This window comes from Bos mutus, chromosome 26 (assembly GCF_027580195.1).
Source record: "Bos mutus isolate GX-2022 chromosome 26, NWIPB_WYAK_1.1, whole genome shotgun sequence".
Lineage (NCBI taxonomy): Eukaryota > Metazoa > Chordata > Mammalia > Artiodactyla > Bovidae > Bos > Bos mutus.
Window position 1 is genome coordinate 17029099 of NC_091642.1, and position 19214 is coordinate 17048312.

Here is a 19214-nt window from a genome sequence, read left to right on the forward strand (position 1 = left end):
ATACATACACATACATCTATCCATCTGTGCAGAGATATACAAGGTGATAGAGAGTTGGAATCCAGTATTTCTCAGTTTCCATATCTGTAAGATGAGGCTGCTAATTGCTACCTCATAGAGCTGCAGGATTTGAAAATAAAGGCATGAAAATCTTTAGCATAATTAGTAGCCAGGTTAGTCCCTTCTCCTTTCTCTCTCTCCTTTCTTCCAGTCTTTGATAGTTTCACTTATTAGAAAGTGGGTAAAGCCCAAGAATGGGCTTCCCTGGTGGCTCAGACAGTAAAGAATCTGCCTGCAATGCAGGAGACCCAGGTTTAGTTCCAGGGTCAGGAAGATCCCCTGGAGAAGGGAATGGCTACCCACTCCAGTATTCTTGCCTGGAGAATCCCATGGACAGAGGAGCCTGGCTGGCTACAGTCCGTAGGGTTGCAAAGAGTCAGACACGACTGAAGCGACTTAGCACATACGCATACAAGGGACAAGAATAGAGATTCAAGTCAATAAACGTCTTTGTGCCAGAGTGTCTGTGAGCTTCTTTCCTTTGTGGGCTTTAAACTTTCATTCCCTCGCATGCTCATAGGTTGTCATTGCACAGAACTGTGCCCTTGATCATAGTGTGTGACCTGATTAACATATAATCTCCCCAGCGTGGGAAAGGAAACTCAAGTTTAAGTTCGAAGTATGGTTTTTGATGCATTGGTCACAATATCTTATTTGCAGATAATAACCTGGTGCTAATATTTGATTCCCTGCATCATTAATAGATTAAGAATCAGCCCAGTAGAGCACAAGAAGCATGCTGACATGACAAATGGTTGGAGGAAAATTTCTCTGATTCACCCAAAGTTATCCACTTTGTCCTACATTATTGATAAGAGGAAATATGTTGCCAGGGTAACAGAAGACTCTTCACAGGCAGTAAAGGTTTGATATTTATTTTAAAAAGTCACCCCATTTCTGCCAGCACAAACGGAAGGGCTTTCTTCTCCGGAAATGACATTTTGAAAAGAGTTTGTGTTTTGAGTTAAAAAGATGTTTTGCTTTTCAGTGTTATTCCACTTCAGAGAGTTTAGCTTCTTGCTGGTGAAGTGTGGGGGTGGGGTGACAGCTGAACCGAGTCGGGGAACGTGACTCTTCCTGAGAAATCAGCAAGAAGTATTGAGCATGTGCTGGTGGCCCTGCCTTAGGGGCCGCAGAAGATGTGAGATTCAGGATTCATTCTCAGATAGATAAGGCATACATTTCTAAAAGTAATAGGGCGTCTGAGTCCAAAATTAGGAATCAGGGTCCAGGGCACCCCTAGGGCCCATGAGTACCCAAAGCTATTGCAGCGTCTTTAGTGTGAGGGCAATTCTTAGTGGTGGTATTGAACTTTAGAAATAGCTAGGACCCTAGTGGGAACCTGCTGTATAGCACAGGGAACTCAGCTGGGTGCTCTGTGATGACCTAGATGGGTGGGCTTGGGGAGCGGGAGAAGGAGGTCTAAGAAGGAGGGGATAGATGTATACATGTAGCTGATTCACTTCATTGTACAGCAGAAACTAATAACACTGTAAAGCAATTATACTCTAATTAAAAAAAAAAAAAAAAAGCTAGAACCAACAGCAGAGAGCCAGCCTGCCTAGACAGGTGGCCAGCAAGTTCAGTGTTGGGATGGGTCTCTGGGCTGGCCACTGTTCTGAGCACAGATGTGATGACACCTCATAATTGTTCATTCTCCTCTCCAGGACCCAGCACATCCTGAGCCACAGAAAGCTTATGTGTCTGTGTTCTCATGGACTCAGGGCACCCATCCTTCCCCTTCCTGCTGGTCCCCACCTGTTCCCATCCCTGGCTCTGTTCATATCTCCTTCACCATGATAAACCTAAAAAGAAAGACTATACTCCTCCTTCTAAGGGATCGATTCCAGGGTGCTTCACCTGCCCTGCACAGGGACCTTCAGTGAATTCCAAGGTAATTGTCATGACCTTTTCTTGGCGGAGCAGAAAGAGAGTTCAGTCTTTGACAACATATCTCAGTACACAAGATAACTAGGGGCCCACAGTTGTGTGAGGGCCTAGTAAGAGGCACACATCATAAAAGACCTGGAGTTTAAAAGAGATTCTTGTCAATTGTTAGAAGTCAGCTTTGGATCTTGAGGAATGAGTAGGTACAGGCAGGTGAGAGTGAGCAGTTTATCTCCATTTGCTCCTGTGACTGATGTCTTGGGTCACTTTTTTTCTACCTTGTTTGTTTCTTTTATTTCATGTTACCATTTGGTTTAATTGCATCCTTATTGTGTGCCATTTTCCACTTCAAATCATTTTTGTATTCAGTCAGGGTGTAAGCTTGAAAAATTAAAATACTAAATCTTTTCCATCTGTGACTAGCGTTATTAATTTAATTATGAAGTACATTGACCTTTGTGGGTTCACCTGAATCCATTTCTCCATCTGAAAGGTCATCCCTATTAGAAAATGCCTGTAACCCTCTTGGATCTGCCCACCTGGCTGATGGTAGATGGGCTTTCTATGCCCAGATCAAGCCCCTCTCCTGAAATCCAGGTTTTATCTCTAGGGGGTGTGGGGTGGGGGTGGGGAGGATTGTGACAACCCTTCAGGTCTCAAGAAATGATCTCTAGCTTCTGGATTCATGAAAACTCAGACAAAAGGTGGTATGTTGCGTTACCTTGGCTCTACCGTGTCCTTATATTTTGTCCACTTAGTCTCTTGTAGCAAATGTACAGCTGGAGGTGGGGGATGGTTAGATATTGAAACATGGAACCATTGGAGTTTCCCTGGTGGCCCAGTGCCTAAGACTCTGCGCTCCAGGTGCAGGGGGTCTGGGTTCATCTCTGGTCAGGGAACTAGATCCCACATGCTGCAACTAAGTATCCTGCGTCCTGGCAACTAAGACCCTGAGCAGCTATAGGGAGAGAGAAAGAGGAAGGGAAAGAGAGGGAGAAAGAAACGTGGTACCATCTTCAGGTCACTAGGACAACTTCCGTTCTCTCTAGGTGAGGATGTGAGACAGTCCACGGGGTCCAGGAGATGGAGAGTGCTCCAGGGGAGATGGGCGCCTTGAGTCCCCTTGGCCCAGGCAGTGACGCGGCCCTTCTGCCTGTCCTACTAGGAACAGGCTTCCTCCTCTCTCGTTTTCCACCTGAACGTGCTTTCTTCCTGGACCTCACGGCTTCTTGTCTTGTGAGGGATGCTGTGCCAACTCCAGCAGATGGACCTGCTTGGAGTGTGCCAGGAGGGGTGACAGTGAGAGCTGGTGCCTCTCCAGCCTGGCGGAAATGAACTGGTTCACTAATCCCTTTCCCAAAAGGACACTTTGGACTGGCCTTGCAAATGAAAACGGCTTATAAACCACCTAAAAATTTTCATGGCTCTGCAGGTAAACGCAAAGCTGGAGGCGTCTTGGAAACATAGGATGAGGAATTCTGGAGCTTGAAGTGGCTGTAGGTAAGGTGAGAGAGGAAGTGTGCTTAGTAGAAAGAACTGCCACTGCCACACACACCAGGATTTGATTACAGGACCTACATTTAGAGCCGAGCAATGGGTAGCCAGTTGCTTAAACTCTCTGAGCCTCAGCATGCTCATGTTGTAAAATATGGATAATCTTTACCTCTTAAAGACTTAAATCAGATTATAAATGAGTCACCTGTGTCTAACATACAGTACTTCAAGAATTTTTTCTTGTTTTCTTCCTTTATAAAGAAACACATTTTTGTAAAAGCCTAGAACATTAAATTGGCTTCCCTGTGGCTCAGATGGTAGAGAATCTGCCTGCAATGCAGGTGACCTGGGTTCGAACCCTGGATCAGGAAAATCCTCTGGAGAAGGAAATGGCAACCCACTCCAGTATTCTTGCCTGGAGAATCCCATGGTCAGAGGAGCCTGGTGGGCTACAGTCCATGGGGTCACAAAGAGCCGGACACAACTGAGCGACTCACACACACACGGTACGTTAAATTAGCTCATAACTTCCTATCTGAATGGATTCAGGCTCACCCCCATCATTTACTCTCTGGTGGAGTTAAGTCTGTGATTATTTAAGATGCACAAGTTGATATTCACGCTGATGCTTTCTTTTGAAATTTTCTTAAATCGCCTAACTATTGACATCTACATGCCCATAAATTCAACCTGCCACTGTTTTAGCAAGTATTTTGTATTCCTGTTTAATACTGGAGTGGGTTGCTATTTCCTACTCCATTTAAAGCATCGACTGAGCGACTTCACTTTTCACTTTTATGCATTGGAGAAGGAAATGGCAACCCACTCCAGTGTTCTTGCCTGGAGAATCCCAGGGACGGCGGAGCCTGGTGGGCTGCCGTCCATGGGGTCACACAGAGTCAGACACGACTGAAGCGACTTAGCCGTAGCAGCAGCAACAACTACAAAATAAAGATTTGTTGATGAATGCTTGTTTTTCCCGTTATTGATTTTTGTCGTGGCCTTCACATACTCTTTGGGCATAAATTCCTCACCATCTTACTAATTACCAGTTTCTTTTCCCTCAAGTGGGAAATAAATGCCCACGGTCTTTCTCCTGTCAGTGTTGGTTATTATATCCACCTGAGTGTGGTCTGTAGCCTCCTGGGGTTTTTGTCTTTTCTGTGTAACTGCTCTGTATAATGCCCAGCACATCTGCCTAGATGGGGCCCTACACAGTATCTGGGATGACGAGGAAGAGGCATCTTAGCCTCTGCAATTGTAAGTGCTCCAATATCAGCTCCTTTATATAAACTGAGTCCCTTTGGAACATATGTTAACCAACTGCCGCTTTGATTAGCAACACATGTGTTTACATCCCTTACAGTTCACCCTGGTGAAGTGATTCAACCATCTTTAGTAAATTCACAGAGTTGTGCAACCATCATCACAGTCCAGTCTTAGAACATTTCATCCAGCAGACCCCTCTGCTCACCTTTCAGTTCTTTACTCTTCACTTTCTTTCCCATAATCACATCCATGTGAATGTAGATTAGTCAGGTTGACAGGAAAGGCACCTCATTATTGCTCATTAAGGGCTACCCAGTCAGGCAGGCTTCTTGAAACTTTTGAGTCCATCTGCTGGTGATTTGGGACCCTTTTCAATTGGAAATTTGCTTGGTAAATTTGCAGATGAACCATCCTCTTTCTCTCCATCCTGGAAGATGTAGAGATGCCTAAAGAAATAAAGTCTAAAAGAGGAGCTGATACTCCAAATGTGGGAGAGTAGACGAGGATGAAGTCTGGGGGGCAGTGACCCCAGTTCTTAGGTTTCATTATTTCTAGTCCTGTGCCTGGGGGGCTGGCTGGGTTTCCCTTTTTCCTTTGTAAGGAAGGACTCCTTCCCTCCTCTGACAAACAGTGGGACTGCCTACTAATATCCCAAACAAGCGGTGATGTTCTGGAATCACCTGGATATCTTGTTTAAAGTATGGATGACCAGACCTCACCCAGTGATTCTAGGGGTCCAAGCTGGGGCTGGAAATCTGCATGTTAGCATGCTCTGGTGATTCTGGTAGGGCCAGGGGGCTACAGATCAAACTTACAGAAACTGGCCTGACAAGGGTGTGGAGGAAGCACTTTCCTGAAGGCTTCTTGGAAGGAAAATGCACTAGAAATTTAGCTAATCCCCCGTAGTTATTATAACGTGTAACCCAGTAGCTTCCTCTTCATTTTAGAAGCACTGTTTTATTGCTGAAATCTTTACATTTCGTCAGCAGTGTTTGGGATTGTTTCCAAACCAATTTAGATTCCACGCAAAAGTCTTTTTATTAGCTGATCTTTACGAGCAAATAATCTCTATGAAAAATTCCCCTAAATCACTTAAGTCTTGTTAAAAATGACAAGAGTCATAACAGAGTCTTGCCTTTACTCCTAAGGAAAGGCTTCAGAAAAGGGGCTGGGCTAGCCTGGTAGAAGGCTTCGGGCTCCATCTGTTCCTTTACAAATCTGCAGAGCTGGGTTCACCTGGGATTTCTGTAGGTTTATTGGACAGTGAGGTAAGGTGTGTAAAGTACCAGGAATGTAGGTACTAGTAATTTTTGTTGCAATGGGGAACACAAAATGAAATGTACCAGCAATATGAATCACAGAAACTTGATAAGCGAAGTTAGGGGGCGGGGATCACATTTCTCTGAAAAAAAAAAAATAAACATTCTGAAATTCTGAATAACAAGTGGAAACCAAAATCAAGTTGCACTGTATTTTATTACAGTTGTGTAAAGGGTGCCATACAGTGTGTCTCGGATGCTGTGACTTAGGAGAAGAGGCTCTTTGATGGTTGTGTATCTTTCCGTCCTCTCAAATCTAAGAAAGAAACTTAAAAATCACAAGACTCTAGTTTCAGTGCAAGCCTCTGCCCCGGGAACAATCACTGTCAGATCAGTGGTGCAGACAAGTGTGGGTGAATGTATAGAAATGGTACTTTCCCCACCTGCAGTTAAAAAAAAAAAAAAGAAAACCTACCCCCCTCCTTTTTCAGGCACATGGACTGGTCCGTTAGTGGTGGCTGTGTGTGTTTAACTAGTAAGTGCAGCGGGAGAGGGAGGGTGGGAACTGCCTGGCCTAGTCTGTTCTTTTTTACGGTGTGTGTCTCCGGAGACGCACAGGTTTCGTGTCTCGCTTTAGAGGGGAGCTCGCTCCTGTCCCCGAGGCGGGCAGGGAGCCCCGGTCTCGCGGGCCGAGGTCTGGCGTTTACAAGCCTCTTGGCAGTGTTGTGGGTTTGAAGCCCAGAGGAATTCCCTGCTCAGAACAACCAGGAACCGAAGTAGAAGAAAAGGAGCCCGGGCTTAAGGTAAAGCGACATTGCTGGAGGTGTCCTTGGCTTTGCAGGGCAGACATGAAATGCCCGGCTTCCTGGGCGACATCGGAGACCCCCAGGGTCCTCCAGATGGGATGGGCAGGATGCTGGCCCTAGAGACCACTTGCATTGATCTGAAGGACATTTTGCTTTAACTTTTTGTTTGTGATGCAAAATAAACTACGGAGCTTAAAAAAAAAAAATCAATCTAGTAATAAAGAGCAGGAAAAGGCGGGTTATTTGAATGAGAGGAATAGTTTACTGACCATTTAAACAATGTTTGTGTTTTTTCAGGCTGCTGCCCCCAAGGTAAGAAAGGAGAGTGTGCTTTCCAGAGTGTTTTGTTTGATTGTCTGTAGTTGTAGAGCTCCATGAAATTTATATTTGAAATGAAAGAATTTAAGAATCATAGAGGATCCGGTGGTCAAAGGAGTCAGAGGAATTGAGTCAATTTATCTGTTACTATAGATGTTTATTTTTTTTTCTTTAAGAAATTTCCCATGAATGAATATGAGGAAGTAAAACATTTGGGTATTATTCACATTTTGTTACAGGTTGAAAGAGCCTGGTTGTGGTCTCTTTTTACCATCTTTGGGCAGGAAATGTTAGAAATCTAGAGATTCTTGCCTTATTCTAATGCAAACAGTTTTTCTGAAAACCTAGTTATTAATCAAACCATGCTCCAAAGTTTATTTTTGAGAAAAAAAAAAAAGCTGTTTTAAAGTGCGCAAGAAGGAAGGAGACAATAAAAATCTTCTTAACCGTGAAAGAAATAGATTTATGATTTGGGAAAGGTTAAAAAAAAAAAAGTGAGTCTAGCCAAAAAGTCAGCAGGAGTGGGGTTGCCATGGCAGCCTCGTCTATCCCTTAACTGGTATTGGGGATTTAAGAGAAAATTGAGCCTGTTTTCTCTGAGACAGTCTCAGGAGGTATGTTAAGAGGATGTGAAGTTATTTAGATTATCCAAACAGGTTCTGACAAGTAAGTGAAAATAACTAATTAAAATACTGTTGCTATTCTACAATGGATCAAAAGGCTTGTTGAGTCTTGATGGACTTACAGAAGAGGTGAATTTGCCACGGCTCATTGGTATAAATTACTTCTGAGAAGGCTGTTTAAGACTAAGTGTGAGGCCTGGCCCCAGCCTCTTTGAAACAAGATGTGAATGCCCGTTTCTACCTGCTGTTTTCAGGTGGGTTCCTACAGCGTTTTCCTGTGTCACTGAGTTTAACCCTTGTATCAGTGGCTTATCCATCTGGTTCAGGGAATATCATATCATGACAGCAGAGGTCTGCAAGATTTCCCCTCCAAATAAATAGTAGTTAATGTAAAAGGATTGTTGTTGTTGTTCAGTTGCTAGGTCGTGTCCGACTCTTTGTGACCCCATGGGCTGTAGCCCACCAGGCTCCCCTTGCCGTGGGATTCTCCAGGCAAGAATACTGGAGTGAGTTGCCATTTCCTCCTCCAGGGGATGTTCCCGACCCAGGAATCGAACCCATGTATCTTGCACTGGCAGGCGGGTTCTTTACCACTGAGCCACCAGGGAAGCCTAATTTATGGAAAAGTCCAAAATACTCAGGACTCACACACCAACTGTCTAGAGGGACGATCATAATTTTGCCCACTATGAACCAGGTTTCTCAAGTCAGCACCACTGACATGTTGGACAGGATGATTCTTTGTTGCGGGGAAGAGTCTTTGTTTAGCAGCGTCCCTGGTACCCATGATGATAGTAATTCCCCCCCAGCTCAACAACTGAAAGTGTCTCCAGACATTGCCAAACGTTCTGTGTGGGGCAAAATCACCCCCCAGTTGAGAACCATTAGGTAACCACTTTTGAGACCCACTGGGAGGACCATGACGGGGAGGCGTGACCCCAAGGGAGGGTGTTTATCAAAAGAACAGGAACAGAACAAATATTTTGCCCTGCATTTTGGTCTTTGTTTTCTTTTTGTTTGAGGTCACATCCTGAGCTGGGTCAGGGAGCTGGGGTAAGCACTGTTCTGGGTATACATCCTTCTGCTCCCAGCCTCCCCCCTCATGGGCCTTTGTGGGCCTTATTTTTTTAATTTATTTATTTTTACTTGAAGGATAATTGCTTTACAATATTGTGTTGGTTTCTGCTATACATCAACATGAATCAGCCATAGGGGCTACAGTCCATGGGATTGCAAAGAGTCAGACATGACTGAGCAACTAACACACACATAAACTCCGGTACTTAGGCCACCTCATGCAAAGAGCTGACTCACTGAAAAGACCTTGATGCTGGGAAAGACTGAAGGCAGGAGGAGAGGGGAGTGACAGAGGATGAGATGGTTGGATGGCATCACTGATTCAAAGGACAGGAGTTTGAGCAAACTCTGGGAGATGGTGAAGGACAGGGAAGCCTGGCATGCTGCAGTTCATGGATGGGGTTGCAGAGTAGGACACAACTTAGCGACTAAACAACAACAAAAATACATCTGATACAATTCCTGATCAAACTTCTCTAAAAGTGCATCCCAGGAATGCACTATTAAAAAAAAAAAAAAGAAGACCCTCATAGCACATTTTATAAGGCAAATAATTACCCAGAACTTATCAGGTCTGTAAATACAGGTGTTTGTGATATGTGAGCTTTGTGTAAATCTGGGCACACCTGTTTGGTGTTTCTTCTGGAACCTGTAATGCTTCCTTTTCTTTTGTTCTTCCCACCCTGAACCAGCGAGTCTCAAACTTCATGGTTGTCTGAGAGTTGGGTCTCATTTTGTCAATGAAATAAAATAGTCACAGCCTTTTTCCAGTTTACAGATAACAAAAAAGTCAATGGCTGGAACATTTTCCATTTAAAAGTTTTCTTACACTTTCTGCATATGCTATTTGTTTGCCCTCAGAAGTCAACAGATTACAAAAATGAATGAAATTGTAACAAATACTGGGACGAAACAAAATTTTTGCTTAGTTCTACTTCACTTTTTTCGGTGGACTTAGACTCCAATTATAGCTTTAAATTTTATAAGTATACCTTTATAATCTTATTAAACAGCTTTGATACACAAGTGATAACGGCACGTTTTCTTGGCATTACTCTAAGAACATCATGAGATGCTCTAAACACCGTAGTACATTACAAGGTAGCTGCCACAGGCCGCTCTGGGAGGGAACCTCCCCCGCAGTCTGGGATAAGGGTGGAGCCTGACATTGGTTGAGCTTATCAGGAAACACCTCTGCTTGTTGGAGTCATTCTTGGTGATGGGGTTGGAACGGCCCCTGGTGTTTTCTGCGTTTCATTATAAAACAAAAGCTTCATTTAGCTCTACCTGGAGGTACCTATGTAGCCAACACCTTGTACTCTCTTGAAAGCATTTCCTTATTTGAAAAATCCACCCCCTCATTCACTAGACCTAAGATCTGTGAATACAGAGAACACTAGTATTTAGGCCCATTTTATCACCAGGATGCATTAACAGAACAGTGCCTACCAATGTTGTCTGCTCAGTAGATGATGAATAAACAAGTGAATGTCAGTGATTCTCCTGAAAAGACCACCTGGGAGCTTGGTCTGCAAAAAACTCACATGTCTACAACCTGGGTCCTGTCCGTGTGGTCTGTTCTGTGTATTTTTTTCAAAAGGAGAAATCCGGTCCCCATCCAAGCAGCCTTTACTGTTTGAAGGACTACCAGGAAGTCTTTTAAGGATTTAGAAAAAGTGGTTCTGGGGGTTGTAAAATTAAAGGGGAGAACTTTATTAATTTTTCTTCATGAAGCCCAGAAATTAGACTTCTGCTCTTATATTCAAAGCCCTACATGCTAAAGCTGCCTTGTGGTTTCAGTAAGAGAAAGAGATTACTATCCCTAGGACTTGATCCAAAGGCAAAGCATTGCCATTCTCTTTGTTTTCAAGAAAACTATCCAGTCAAATGAGCATGTAGATCACAAATGGGGGAAGAAAAAAAAAAGCCTTATATGCTCTATGTGTTGGAGCATGAAGTCTTAGAGAGTTAGAAATATCTACTGGGAAGTCAGAATGATGCTGCTTAAAAGAGCCCACGTTTCTTGAATTAGGTATCAGGCTGTGGGGTGTCCAGGTGAGGCAAATAACTTGAAATGTGTCTGGAATATGCAGGATGTAAATGGTGGTAGGTAAAAAAGCCCAAGATATTCTTAATACTGAGATTCAAGGACTGTCCCCAGCTTCATTTTCTTTCTTTTTTTAACTTTTTATTTTATATTGGAGTATTGCGGATTAACAATGTTGTGATAGTTTCAGATGCACAGCAGAGAGACTCAGCCATGCATACACATGTATCCATTTTCCCTTCCCTTCCTGGCTACCACATAATATTGCCCAGCTCCCTTTTTTAAAGCAGAACCTCTGGTATGCGTCTAGATGGGCAAGAATGAGTCTAGCCACTGTCTTAAGCTGCCCAGGGTTAAATTGTGACCTTACAGGGAGAGGGCCTGAGTAAAAGAGAAAACAAACCCCACTGCTTTTCTTGTTCACCAAGTCCAGAATGTCTTTGACAAATACGTGTCTGTGTCCTTCTCAGCACTGCTGGTTCACACGGAGGTCATTTTTGGCTCATAAACATTAGATGAAGCAGAAATGCTTGCTTACACTTCAGACTGCTTTTCTCTCTCCCTCCTGCGAGATAATAATTGTGTTGGTTTGTCTTGAGGCCCCACAGCTGGCTCCTTGCATCCGTGTTTATATCCGTATACCTTGTCCAAATAAACACACTTGAAAAGGTAGAGAAGTGTGTTTTGAACAGTTTAAAACATCCTCTAGCAGAGAGTTTTAGCCCAGCGTTCTGCTTTGTTTTGGCAACTTGTTTAGGATGCAAAGTGTATCTGGTTCTGGCAACAGATTAAAGGTGTCGGTTCTTATGTAATTAAGTTTAGGGCCAAAGGACTGGGCCGGGTCAGGGGGGTGGTGGTGGTGCAGATTTCCAGTCTCTTTGTATTTTTAAAAGAGTTTTAAAGCATAAGGAAAAAAAGTATGTGCCCGAGTGGACTTTTTGCTTTGACTTTTAACCTCAGAACTGTAAAAACCTACTGTAAAACCTTATCTTGGCTTAGCCAGCCCTCTGCAATTAAGCTTTTGCTCCCTTGCTCACCTACATCTCTTCCCCCATTCACTCCAGCTCACTAGCTTGCTTTCTGCCCCTTAGGCACTCTCTCCTGCAGTCTCAGAGTCTTTGCACTCCCTGTTCCCTCTGCCTGGAACATTCTTCCCCAGGGTTATCTTGTATCCCCTGGCCCTGCGTGGCACTTTCCTCCCCATGATCTGAAATTCTTCTTTGTATACACGTCATTGTCTGTCACCCTGGCTAGATGGTGTTGCCATGTTTCCAGGAACTAAAATAGGATCTGCAATTGGATCTACAAACAGAAACAGATGCACAGACATAGGAAACAAAACTTACAGTTCCCATAGGGGAAAGGGGAGGGGAGGGATACATTAAGAGCTTGGGAAACAGATACACCCTACCTTATATAAAATAGAGAAACACCAAGGTCCTACTGTGTAGCACAGGGCATGCATGCTCAGTCACTCAGTCATGTCCTACTTTTTGTGACCCCATAAACTGTAGCCCACCAGGCTCCTCTGTCCATGGGTTCTCCAGGCAAGAATACTGGAGTGGGTTGCCATTTCCTCCTCCAGGGCATCTTCCCGACCGAGGGATCGAACCTGTGTCTTCTGTATTGGCAGGTACATTCTTAATCACTGAGCAACCTGGGAAGCCCATAGCACAGGGAAGCAAATTGAATATCTTGTAATAACCTATGATTCTATAATGGAAAAGAATCTGAAGAAGAATGGCACTAGTGGTAAAGAACCTGCCTGCCAGTGCAGGAGACATAAAAGATGTGGTTCAGTTTCTGAGTCGGGAAGATCCCCTGGAGGAGAGCATGGCAACCCCCTCCAGTATTCTTGCCTGGAGAATCCCACGGACGGAGGAGCCTGGCAGGCTACAGTCCATAGGGTTGCAGACTGAAGCGACTTTAGCACAGCAATCACTTTGCTGTATACCAGAGGTTAACACCATATTGTCAATCAACTCTACTTCGGTAAAGTAAAATGAAATGGTATCTCGTGGAAGGTAGGTAGATGCTTGGTAAATGGATGGTGGATGGCTAGATGGATGAATGAATGAGGAGCAAGGAAGGGAGGCATTGGGGACTACCTGCTTAGTAATCTCTTACTCCCTTTAAATCTAACCAAGTGTTCCCCTTCTGTGGTGCCCCCTGGCTCCCCAGCACAGTGGTCTTGCGTGATTTTCTCCCCCACCCCCTCCTGACCTGGCACATTACACCAACAGTGTCCCCTGCTGTAATCCCTTCTTTTGGAATTAGCCACCCTTCGCGCACGCACACTTCTGCAGGGTAAGCATTGGGGCAGGAATATCTAATAAAGGGTGGTGTGGGCTGTAGTTATTGAAAGTTCTTACTGCCTTTGCACTTCATAAACATTTCTCATTAAAGTCCTTCCATCAGTGTGCATTGCTGTGTATTAACTCTCACCTTTGTATTTCACGAAAGGAAACTGAGGCTCAGAGCAGCCACCCAATGGCATCCAAATGGTTACTGGCAGAGCCGAGGTTTGAATACAGGATGTCTGTCTCCAAAACCCAGATTCTGCGGCCTTTGTCTCCTCCTCAGGTGTCTGGCGCCTGACTCACAGGCCCGCCGTCAGCTTTGGCCAAATGAATGAAACCTAAGACCTCACTCCACGTACTCCCTCTGTTCCTTATTCTTTGAGCTCATAAACATTATTTATAGCATACTATAAACATTATTTATAATATTACTTGCAATATTATATAAATATTATAAAAATGAGTCTATAAGCTCATCACTAAGGACAACCAGCTTGTATATCTTAATTCACTTTTTTTTTTTTTTTAAACAGACAGGGCTTAATGATTCTTTAAACTCATTTTTTTCATGTAAGCAAATCCATTAGTAAAAAGCTCAGCTATTGTTGAATCACCCAAATGAACTTTAACCAAGGTGGTTCCTGGGCAGCCCTAGGAATCAGTTTCCCTGTCTTCAGCTCCCAGTGTTACTCTGATTTTCCTTAAAGCATAAAGATTCTACTAAAAAAAAAAAATCACCATAGCAGCCATACATAAACGTTTTAAGTGAGAAAGACTAGGCAAAAGCCTAAAATTGTAAAATGTATCAGCCTTTCTTCCATATTTTCAGCATAACCAAGTGGTGGTAGTGGTGGTTTAGTTGCTAAGTTGTGTCTCATTCTTGCGACCTCATGGACTGTAGCCTTCCAGGCTCCTCTATCCATGGAATTCTCCAGGCAAGAATACTGGAGTGGGTTGCAATCGCTTCTCCAAGGGCTCTTCCCAACCCGGGGCTCGCACCCAGGTCTCCTGCATTGCAGACGGTCTCTTGCATTTCAGGTGGATTCTTTACCAACTGAGCCACCAGGGAAGCCTTAACCAAGCAGAGGGGAAGGCAACTGGAAGCACTTGGTTACATTAAAAATATGAAGAATCGCTGCCACCAGTCTTTTTGGTTGACTACAGGATGTTTCATTGCTGAAGTTGAAAGCCGAGATCAGAAGCCTTTGCTGACACATAAACGCAATTCTCTAAGCCCATTCTAAGATGATAAAACTGCTGAGTTTGCGTAGAGTTGATGTGGAAATAGATTACTGCACTCATGCCCAGAGTGTTCACATCGGTGGTGTGCCCGGTAGTGTGAGTGTTCAGGTGGGAACTTGGCAGCCTGTGTTGGGTGCAGGTCCCTCATTGTCTGGCCTCTTCAACTTTCTAGCACACGACAAGCTCTGACGACAACTCTTACAGGCAGAGCCTGCAGCCTCGTCAGGCTGGTCTGTCAAACCTTTCCTTGGCACGGAACCAAGTTTCACCCAGACTTGGGGCCAACCCAGCGGGTTCCCATTTTCCTTGATGGGAGGATAATCAGGAAGACGGTGTCCATGTGCTATGTATTGATGCGATACATCAAAAGTCTGTCCAGCACTGGGGATGAGACCACCGAGAGGTGCCGTGTCGTGAACCCCAACATGGGACCCAGCTTCTCCATTCATCACAGCCACTCCTGGCCCTTTAACCATCCCTGAGCAAAACTGGAGTTGTGTTTGACTTTTTAACACGACTCTCAAGCCCCGTAATGGTCTTGGGTGTGTTCATAATAACTGTGTCTCATGGCTTGCATTTGACTTTGCAATGAGAGTATTGGAAAGGAATTTCTGACTGAGATCACATATGCTATTCCAGCCCAGAGCCATTTGGTAATTGGGGCCTTGCCTAATCTGAACTCCACTGACATGGGCTGCCTCGTAGTTGGCTTGTTCTTGGACCTGGCCTGGTGCCAGTCAGAAAGATTTCTTCTCTACCTGCTTCTCTGTGTTAAAGGTAATTCCTGCTCAAGACTCCTAGAAATATCATGGCAGGCAAGTGCCATAGATTTGATCTGGTCTGATCTTCTTAATGTTAAGGACTTTGAGACCTAGAAAACACAAGAAGGCTATGTGGCTCTGACAAAGAACCCATCCCAGGTATGCTGCTGCTAAATCGCTGCAGTCATGGCTGACTCTTTGCAACCGCATGGACCATAGCCCGTTAGGCTCCTCTGTCCTTGGGGTTATCCAGGCAAGAAAACTGGAGTGGGTCGCCATGCTCTTCTCCAGGGGATCTTTCCCACTCAGGGATCAAACGTGCATCTCTTATATCTCCTGCATTGGCAGGCAGGTTCTTTACCTCTAGTGCCACCTGGGAAGCCCCGTCCCAGGTATGGTGGCTGGTAATCCCAAACATTCCTTGGCTTGTGGACACATCACTCCAATCTTTGCCAATCTTCCCATGGCCTTCCTCTTTGTGTCTCTGGATCTGTTTCCCCTTCTCTTTTCTTTTAAGGACTTGTCATTGGGTTTAGGGCCCACCCCAACCCAGGACAACCTCATCTCAAGATCCTTACCTTAATTCTATCTGCAAAAACCACTATTCCAAGCACAGTTACATTCTGAAGACACACTTTGTAGGGGTCTCAGTCTAGCTCACTCTACATCCTCTGTCTAAGCATCAGTCTTCTTCCTTCTCAAGTTTTCCCTCCTGCCTCATTCTTGTCATAATCAGCAGCCCTGCTTTTTGAGGAGAACCTTGGCAGCCCCAGGAATGGCATCTGTTGAGAGTTCTTTGCAAGTCTAAGATGAGTTGTAGAAATCACAGAACTGCAAAGCTTCTAGGAATTTTCTTGCCGACTTCAGCAAAATAAGAGGCTAATGAGAAAAGTGTTTGCATATCTGATACTTTAGGAAGCAGAAGGGAAATGCTGTTTTGTAATCCCCAAAGGTTTTTAATTCTGTTGGTGCCAGCTGAATGGCGGCCTTGCTCTGAGATTAACCAGCTCTAAGAGTTAGACTTTCAAACTTTGACTGCATCCAGCGTGAGATCCAGATTACCAACACCATCTATTTGTATACTTTTTTGGAAGAAAGTTATATTAATGCAAAACTAAAGGACTGTGGCTGAATAGGCCATCTGTTCTGAATAGTTTGAGGAAACAGCACTTATTTGTGCTGCTCAAGGCATTTGGATACAAAAAGGTCTTAATTTCCAAAACTGAAAAATAAGGCCAGTCCATTTGACATTCAGAGACAGCACCTTTGCTCAAAAGTGACAGAAACTCACCTCAAACCAGTGGTATTAGCGCCCTGAGGCAGTGGTCACAAAGCACTCCAAAGTGGGAGGCTTTAAAACAGCAGGAGTTTAGTCTCTCAGAGTTCTGGAGGCTAGAAGTCTGCAGTCAAGGTGTTGGCAGGGCCAGGTGCTCTCTGAGACCTCTGAGAAGAGTCCTTCTGCCTGGTCCAGATTCTGGGACCCCCAGGCACTTCTTGGCTTGGCTGTGGTTAGTAGTTTAATCACTAAGTCGTGTCCAGCTCTTTCAATCCCACGGGCTATAGTCCACCAGGCTCCTCTGTACACGGATTTTTCAGGCAAGACTACTGGAGTGAAGTTGCCATTTCTTTCTCCAGGGGATCTTCCCAACCTAGGGATTGAACTTGCGTCTCCTGCATTGCAGGTGGATTCTTTACCACTGAGCCATCGGGAATGGGGAGCATAATTACAGTCTCTGCCTCCCTGTGACCTGGCGTATTAAACGGGTGTGTTTCCCTTTCCTCCTCTCATGAGAACACCAGCCATCCAGGATTAAGAGCCAACCTAGCTCTGGTCTGACCTCATTTTAACTAATTACATCTGCAACAACCTCGTTTCCAAACCAGAACACATTCAGAGATGTTGAGGATCAGAATTGTAACATATCTTCTTCGGGGACACAATTCAACCTCTAACACCAGCTGAAGCAGGACAGGACTAACAGGACCAGGCTCACAGGGGCTGGAGGGACCGAAGTGGGGCCTCGGATGCAGTTGGTGTGCTCTGGGCCGTCGGCTTGTCTCTGCGGGTGTGTTCACGCTCACCAGCCTCCTCTCCCTGCATGAACAGGGCACAGCTGCAGGAGCTCTGAGCATCTCAGCCTTAGTGGAAGAAGACTTTTCTCTCCCCTGCTCACATCAGGAAATCCTGGGGAAGTGCCATGGGTGGTCACCTGTCCAGGCGGGATTGTTTGCCGTGGCCAGTGGCTGGTTGTGGAGACGATGGCAGTTCCTGTGACTGCACTCGGGAAGCGTGAGGCTTCCCAGAGTGGGATGGCCTTGACACACTCACTAGGGGATCATGAGTGTGGAGTAGCCTCAGCCACGTGTTACTCTTAAATGACCCTGGTCTTGTCTTGCTATTGATGACATCTCCTGCACCAGTTTGCTCTTTTACATCCACTGCGTGGTCATCTGGACTAACCCACTTTCAGGTCCTGGGCAATGTTCTCAGATGTGCTTGAGATTTTTCGTTTCTCTGAAAGGCCAGTGTGTTTGCATTCAGGCAAAAAGCACATGGAAACTCTTGATTGAATCTTCAGTCCCTAAGGATGTGTTGGCGGTAGCTATCAAGGACAAGTGCTTGGTGCTTCTTATTTTAGCTTTCAAACTAACGCTTTTAAACTTCTTTAAACAGGATCACCCTAGTGTTGTTGTTGCTGTCAGTCACTAAGTCTTGTCCAACTCTTTGTGACCCCATGAACTGCAGCACGCCAGGCTCCTCTGTCCTCCACTATCTCCGAGAATTTACTCAAATTCACTAATGTATAAACAATTTTAAACTCCACTAAATGGCCCCAAGGGAAGCTTGTTTCCTGTACTTTGAATGCCTTTTTGTACGTGTTTTTATGCACTCTCTGCTGAGAAGGTAGGATTCTAGTTCAACTATAAAAATAATTCAAGGGAATGACTGCATAAATTATCCAAACAGCTCATAATTCAAAATGTCTGTTTCATGTCTTAATTACGTTTTCTTCTAACTAGCATTGGAAAATAACTTTCTATTTTCTGAGTCTACTATGTAGCATAGAGCAAACCACTTGAGATAATCAATCTGCAGATGCCCCAAGAAGAGATACCCATACAGCCTAGAGGCCAGGCACAGTATCATCATTTGAGGGATAGCAGTGTTTGAAAGAGGGCTTCCCTGGTGGGTCAGACAGTAAAGAATCTGCCTGCGATGCAGGAGATTCGGCCTTGTGATGACATGTTCAAGAATCTTTCTGTCTTGGAAATTTGAAACATGACCTAAACTTGGCAGATCTCAGTAGCCAACTAGATTCTGACTAGACTCTGCCATGGTACGAATCCCCACCATCTCTTTGGTAAAGGATATATTTTTGGTAGCACTGAGTTCATCACCTTTTGTGAAAAAAATCACTTATGTCTGCACCCTCTGGACTAGACAGGAATGCTAAGAACCGTTTAGCTGTTCTTTCATTTCTGGTTAATGAGGGACACCCTTTGCTCTCACCAGTCACCAGAATTAGTGAGAGACTTTACATTCACGTTGACTCTAAGCCCACTAGGGCTGCAGGCTGAGTTGGAATTTTATTGGTGGTCATTCCTTTAGGAAGAGGTGAACGAAAAGTAAGTTGACCTGGTGAAATTGCTGTGATGTAGTATAAGCCAGCTCCGGATAAACTGAGTGTGAAATCATTACTGTAGGATGTTGCCTGCCAGTGGCTTTGTGTGTGTGTGTATGATAATTATTTTTGCTTGATTTAAGAGGTGGTAGACTCCTGGCTGTCACTGAAATAAAGCTAATTTCTTGCTGTTCTGAGCCATTGTGTCACATGGTTGGGAGGTTTGAAACACATTTTTCTAAGATCACTGCTTTTCTACAGTGAAGAACCAATATTCTTGTCTCTTCTCGTTCTATTCCCTCTTTGATTTTTGTTCTCTAAATTTATCCCATCTATCAGTTAAATGTAGAAGAGGTAAGAAATGAACTTTCAGCTGATCATTAAGTTGGATTGGCCAAAAAGTTCTTTCGGGGTTGTCCAAAAGATGCTGTGGAAGGGCCCGAACGAA

General features: G+C 44.5%; 1 protein-coding gene across 4 annotated transcripts in view; it reads left to right on the forward strand.

Annotated features, from left to right (window-relative positions):
• The window catches only part of ABLIM1 (actin binding LIM protein 1), a 328489-nt gene that overhangs the window by 232957 nt on the left and 76318 nt on the right, over positions 1 to 19214 (forward strand). The window contains exon 1 of one of the 4 annotated variants that reach the window (XM_070363329.1): positions 6548 to 6772. The exons of the other annotated variants lie outside the window; for them this stretch is intronic. The gene's annotated coding sequence lies outside the window, so the exon portion shown is untranslated. Of the gene's footprint in view, positions 1 to 6547; positions 6773 to 19214 lie in introns of those variants that run through there. 4 annotated transcript variants of the gene reach the window in all.